Below are 7,725 nucleotides of genomic sequence, written 5' to 3'. Positions count from 1 at the left end.
CGATAAAACTGCGACAGTCATAGAGTGATATTTTTTTAGCTACATTATTTACTGAAATGCAAAAAGAAATGTTATTTATGGAAGGTTGAAATATAATATTTTGAAAAAAAATACCGTCATTACTTAATTATCAAATTGTTCCACAAGATGGTGGCCGGTTGGGGATATATTTCGTTAAAAATGGCATATTTAGTAGAGAAATGAAACACATCTTCATTATTATTTACTTAAATATTATATATTAGCGATGCATAATATATTCGAATGCAGGAATAGACATTTTTCAAATCAACATGGTGGATCGGATATAATATTCAAATATTTTTCAAAACTACAGTCAGACACTTTGTAATTACCTAAGTATACATTTTACTGAAACACACAAATTTTGAAATTTTCATGAATCGAAGACGTCACCCGACAACGCTGTGTGGCTCATTTTGGTGATTTTCAGTAACTAAAAAAACTGTTTATTTCATCTAATGATGGGGGGAAATATTATTCGTGTCGGCCATCTTGGATTCTATAATATGCTAGGTAGGTACAGACATACAAACTTATCTGTAGAATGGCCAAAAATGGAACTACGAACTACCATAGGACGCCATTTTGAAAATGTTATTCGAATGTGAGATTTTGTCCAGTTACGAGTCTTGATTGGGTAGTTTTCGATAGTGGCTCCCCCATCCCATTCTTCAGATAAGTTTGTAGGTCTGTACTCTGTATCCAGCGTTGTTCTACCACAAGACATAATATTTATATTTTCAACATCTCATAATTCCTCCTGGTGGTAGAATTTCAAACTACCGATTGCATCAAAATGTGCGTAATTTGACGTAGGTACAGTAATCTTGCATACCTAAGTCAAAACAGCCCAAAAGTGCCATACATCGTAATTCGAATGACGTCTTCTCTTTGGTTATGCAAGTCTGCCTTGTTGCAGCAATGTATGGTTTTTTTTGTTCATTAATCAAACTGCACGAAGATAACGATTTTTCTTTTCGGCCATTCCACGTCACTGATTTCCCTTAATATACATTTCTCGGCCCATGTTATGTGTATAATATTGGAGTCTATTTTGATAATGCGCTTAAACTAGTTGAAGGTATTTCTGGATTCATGAGTTTTCAAGAGGTGTGCTAATTTCACATAATCCACAAGATTTATAAACAGTTTGATAGGAATATTACCTCAATTACCTTATGATGTTTACTATCGTCTCATTTGAACGGTTTATTATAACTAAAATAATGCTAAACCAGGATTTATTCCAACAAATAATAAATAACATGGGAAGATATGTAGATGTGGTTAGTATAATTATAATTATTGACTTATTTATATAATTCCTAACAAAGAGACTTTAGCGATTTTCTCTCGACATACAAACAATAATTAATTAACATTTAACGTTCATCTTGGCTCGTACAGAATTTAATTACTATAATTCAGGCGCCTATAATATTTTATATTTATATTTAAGGCGGCGGAATTAACTGGTGTAATGATCTGGAGTCAGAGCGGTTATCTCCATTTGTCATTTGATATTTGGAAAAAAAACGTATATGTGTGCCTGACTTTGGTGGAGGACGTATCCCATTTTTTCTGCCAGCGCTGCATCCAGCGTTATTAGACGGATGATCCGCTTCCTCATGAATAGTTTTTCCTATCAAGGCAATAAGGCGGCGTAAGATGAAAGTCACCGACAACCGTCTCCTCGCCTTTGAGGAGTGTCGTGAATGCGCCGCGTCAGTGATGTCCCGTGGGGGTAAGCAGTTTGAGCGTCTCTTGGGGCGGCAGTTACTCGAGGGGCGGCAAATCGAGGAGAATCCATAAATATATATAGGAATAGGATCATAAACTTAGTAATACCGAAAATATCTTTCCATTCAAAAATTCAGCTCACTGGTTGGAAAAAAAATGCAAGGTGAATCGGGGTAAGTGTAGCTACTAAGATATCTCAGTATCTACTACAAATTGGATGATGCCTTCTATGGAAAGGTGATGGCAAAGTCACTGATTTATAAAAATTATCATAAATGGTGTCGATACCATGTTTTTTGAAGTGACTACATAGATTATTCTCCAGACGATATTTTGAAGTCGATGAGTTAGATGGTAGCTGTTACTAAACAATTTTTTAAAACACGGAAATCTGCACATTATGGTTGTAAAATTTGGTGAGTACCTATATGTGTTTTGATACCCTGCGTCACGTGTTATTATCGTTTTACTTATTGATAAGCATTTTAAAGCTTTAATCGAGTAGACACACTTTCCCCACGAAAGTAAACGCGTGGGGTAAGTGCGCCTTTGTTTTGTGTCACACTTCTTCCCCCATGTATTTTCAATGAATTCGCATAGTCATTATTTTAACTAGTGATGGGACACGATGCATTATTTATATCGATCGAAAAAATGGTCGTAATTGAAATAAAATGTTTATAATTGTATTATTATAGTTTTATGTTAGCCTAAGTAGGTAGATACTCGGAAGAGTACATGTGTTTCAATTTAATACATAAGTTTTTAAAATAAGTGCTTATCTAACATAACATGATAATTAATGCGCATGTAAATATAAACAAAAGATAGATAAAGGAGCTCATGACCAAGGAAAATTACAAAAAACAGTTGAATGTGTAAAAAAACAATCTATTCACTGGATATGAAATGGCGAGAAAATACGGGATCCACGATCTACAATTATTATTGCTCATGTTTTCGAAAGAAGAGAAGACAGTTTTAGCAGAAGTACAATATTACCCAAAGAGATTGAAACATCTTTGGAAGAAAATTGGCATACGTTGGAAAAGCATGTCTCACAAAAAAGTAGTCCTCGAATTAATTGGACAGTATATTAAAGAAAATAATATTAACACACCGTTTAAAAACCCGGAAACAATTGGTTTCAGTGACGTCCCGTGGGGGTAGGCAGACTGAGCGTCGCTTGGGGGCGGCAGTTACTTGAAGGGCGGCAAATCGAGGAGAGTCATTCAGTATAATATATAGAAATAGGTAATACCTACCTAAACTTAGTAATAACGGAAATATCTTTCCATTAAAAATTGATCTCACTTGTTGGAAACAAAATGTATTAATTAACATAAAAGGTTTAACAGATCTGATTTTTTTTGTTGGGTTCGCGATGTCTAGTTTACTTCCGTTGCCCTTGGACGTCACGTACACGATGACCAGCAATGACACTTGCATATTTGCGAATTATAGGTAGGTACATACTGACCTAATTAATTTTTCCAAATATTATTGAAAGTTGTCAGGTGTATATTTAAATGTACTTATATGAAAACGTGGACACGCAATATTATCTGTTGAAGTACCTAGAGATGGCATTTAAATTAGATTTAGTGGTATATATTGTGTTAGTAATGTATCCATACAATACATTTCTTAGATAATATTGTCATGAAAGGATGATAAAAAATACTATATTATAAAAATGGGGCGGCATTTAGGCGCTGCTTAGGGGCGGCATTTTGTTTAGGGACGTCACTGATTGGTTTATAGGTTTCATTAAAAGAAATAAGTTATGATTTAAATATGATGGTTATTTAAACCCTGACGGCTAAAATTATTAAACATGGAACATGCTTTGCCCACTGATTCTCTGTATGTTGGTTGTCCAAATTCGAAGGAAAATAAAATAAATTGCGGGGCGTGGATCACACGACATTCCCGAAGCGCCGTTCGCGGCTGACTGAAGCCCAGTGTTGCCAAGTCAAAATTTAAAATTTCAGTAGATTTAGACAAAAAATTCAGTAGATTTCATAAAATATCAGTAGATTTTGAAAAATGTGGTTTATTAGATATGATTTAAAGCTAATAAGAATAACAATAACTTATAATATTAATTTATTGTAAACAATGGTGATATTAATGGGTAACATGGCGCTCTTGGGTAGAGTTACAATGCTTTTTATGTCAATTTAGAAGTGTATAACATCAAAAAAGGTCATGCGTAAATCATTTCAAGTTTATTATTAAAAGAATCATCAGTTAATTTACAATTATGGAGAAACACAAATATCAGTAGATTTCTTGAATTTCGAAAAAAAAACAAAAATTCAGTATATTGGCAAAAAATATCAGTTGATCTACTGAAATTTCAGTAGACAAAGCAACACTGCTGAAGCCACTCCGGCCCGCGCCGCTCAACTTTCGTGACTATATTTTTTTGTTTTCATTACCGCTGTCTGTGCGATGTTTTCGTAACGAATCTTCCCGGGTGGTCAAGACTAAAGCATGTTCCATGCTAAAAACCGCAAGCCGTAGAATATGTTCGCAAAAAAGTTTGCGATCCTTAAGTAATCAATTGGTAATATAACTTGTCTTATTAAACAGTAAAATCATCAACCTGAATTTAAAAGATTTTCCGCAAAGAATATATAATGTTGACTGTCAACTTGACATAACAAGTTTTTCCCACGATCCTTCAAAAAGTAAACTCGTTAGTGTCATCGGATTTCCGTCAACTACCTAAGTTAATTAATAAAAAATACGTCGTTTTTGTTTCGGGACATCACTAGCGCTTCATACATTAGTATGACACACTTACCCCAAAAAAAATATTTTAGTTCATTTTTGTTGAAATTCTATACTGTAGTTTTAACTCAAGACTCAATATCCATTAAATGAAATATTACCTTTCTATGCATGTAATACGTTATGGTTTTGAAGTACTTTTGGAATAAAGATGAATTTAGTATTTAGTTACACTTACCCCAATATTGGGGTGGGGTAAGTGTAACAAACTGACTAGTGATCAAAAAACTTTAAACTTTATACAGTGGGTTCCTTCTGTACCTACATATTAATTGTAATGCTTTTGTAGATCTACGGTAAAGTTTTCAACTGTTTAAAATACACCTATTCATCATGAACCAGGTTGAAATTCATCTCATTGAATTATATGTCACACTTACCCCGACTCACCTTACCTATTAATTAGCATACACGGTTTAACAGGACTGTATTTTTTTCGTCGGGTTCGCGATGTCTAGCTTACTTCCGTTGTCTTTTGGACATCACTCCTTGATGACCAGCAATGACAAGTGCAGATTTGCGAATTATATTTGAATTATAGGTAGGTTGATACTTAGGTACCTAATTAATTTATCCAAATATTTTTGCTAGTCATTCGCGAGTTTTGAAAGTTGTCAGGTGTATTTTTAAACGTATCTGAAACCGTGTACTTGCAATATTGTCTATTGAAGTAGAGATGACATTTAAATTATATTTTGTGGTATACCTATTTATTGTGTTAATAATTTAATAGAAGTCATGAAAGGATAATAAAAAAATACTGTGTAATGGGGTGGCATTTTGTCTGAGGACGTCACTGCGTCGCGTACCTATACATGCGGATTGAGAAGGAGGACTCCAGCCAAGACAGGGAGCGTGGCCGTTGAAGTTGTATGGTAGGCCTTTGTGATTGACAACAACGCACTGCGTTGCCCACTTAAAAGAGATCCACTGATTATTAATTAGGTACGATAATTTGTTAGTGCCCGTTTGTGTCGTCCGAGCTGTCTAGTCTTTTAGATACGTCGCATCGGAATATTAGAGCAAACATTGGATGCCCCAGATAATTATACCAATTCATGAGATCCACGGTTCTAGTGGCCATAGGTCTTGCGTATCGTAGAATAATATCGGAGTAGAGCCAACCCGTCGAGAAGGCTGTTTGACACTCAGATCATCCGGGTCACAATTCTCAGTCATGAGGCCCTGACGAAGAAGAAGAACAACCAATATGCGATTTACCTAAATAGTTTGTTATTTTTTCCGTTTCTGGGGGGTGGGGGGCGGTCTGGAGTCAAAAACCCCCTTGTGTGCGCGTCTGCTATAATTTATTATCCACAAAACTAGAGACTCTCACTCACATTCTCCAAAAATCACATTTTGAATGAATCTCAAAAAACTACTAGAGCAGTATTTTTCGTAATCATAAAATAGTAATGAAATATCATGAATATTAATAAGTGACACTGTCGGTTTGATTTTTTCAATTACCTTAAATTAATATGGATCGTATGACAGTGAGAAAAAATACAGATTCCTGGTTGATTAGACAGACCTTAGGGCCAGAATATAATTGACCTAAATGTGATTTTTAGATATTAAATTAATACATACAATATTTTTTTATAGATTGATGCATTAGTTATCATTTGGAAACTATTAACTTATAAAATGAGAGAAATGTGTTCAAAATAATTAAAATTTTTAAATTAGACACAGTGACATCTATGTCATTGCAATGGAATAATATATAAATGATTCCGTGCGGCGAATGCGGTGTTACCCTAAATAATAATGATAATAACATTATTTGGACAAGTAGGTACTACATAATATTGTGTTATAGATTTATTTTAATTAATTCATTGTCTTCCCAACAACAATAATTGACAGTCACCTTTCCAGAATGGAATAAATTACAGGGCGTGAATTTGTCCACAATTCGACGAATAATTAGTATTGTGTCTTCTAATAGAACCGCAACCTTTTCAGTATTATGGACCTCAGTGTGTACGGCCAGCGCTCCATTGGCGAGCCAAAAGTCCGAGGACAATAAATTGTCCGATTTGTAAATGCTCTGCTACTGATCAACGAACGAATAAAAAAGTCGAGCTGTCAAAAGTGAAAAGTTACGATTATCGTAATGTCTTCCGATAATCCTATAATTTTGTGTTATTTATATGTAGACTTGCATAAAATTATATAGCAGTGAAAACAACACAAGTTTTACGTTTTCATTTATGATTTTCATAAATTCAAATAAAAAAATAATTGGTAAATCTCTCATTTAAATTAACAAATTAATCAATGAAAATGTTTAACACAATTACAGATTTTTTTCGGTCCGAATGATTGCGTATTAATGTCAAATCGAATTTGCATAGTGATCGACTGACGAAGTCTGGCAACTCGGAGAGTAAAATATCAAACATGTTTGTAATCCAACGAACCTGATCTGCGGATTAAAAAGTCCGCAGATCTGGGATGCTCCATGCGAAAAAAAACTCCGAAGACTGTAAGGCCTACCGCGCATGAACGATTTACTATCGTACGGTCAACAATCGAGGAGTTGTAACCATCGTATTGCAATGCAACCCCGCGCATGGACGATCGAGCGAACGGCCGAATTGAAAATCTGTGTTCAGACACAAAATTTTACACCGATTCGAACCGGCCGGGGTCCCATTGGCAATGCTTGTAAATGAGAGCCCGCGCATGACAAGTCATGGCCGGCCGAGAGTGCACTCATACATGCACGCACAAGTGACGCGGTCGTATGGAGCGCACGCATACATCGAACCGTTATGAGATCCACATTTGACTTGACAGTTCATCGATGCGTATCTATTGGCTTTGCATGCGCGTACCAGTCCCATTTTTTCAATTTCTTTCTTCATAAATTAATAATATATGCACCCACATTTTAAAACAGTTTGATAATCTATACAAAACCTCTATATATTATATAATATAAGCTCTACAAAATCCATTTTGATGTTTCTTATATTGCGTCCGCCATTTTTCGGTGCGGACGCATATCTTCAGTGCGCGAGCATTGCCTCCGATCTATATATCACGCCATGCGCGCTCAAACATACTGGACGGTAATAATTTGGATCATGCGCGAGCAAACCAACGATTGTCCGAATGCTACCATGTTCGGCATGTCAGACAGTCAAAAAT

This window comes from Rhyacophila brunnea, unplaced genomic scaffold (genome assembly GCF_057557595.1).
Source record: "Rhyacophila brunnea isolate RB1 unplaced genomic scaffold, BYU_Rbru_1.0 scaffold_5, whole genome shotgun sequence".
Taxonomy (NCBI): Eukaryota; Metazoa; Arthropoda; class Insecta; order Trichoptera; family Rhyacophilidae; genus Rhyacophila; species Rhyacophila brunnea.
The sequence above is the reverse complement of the archived record's forward strand: the minus strand, read 5'-3'. Positions refer to the sequence as shown.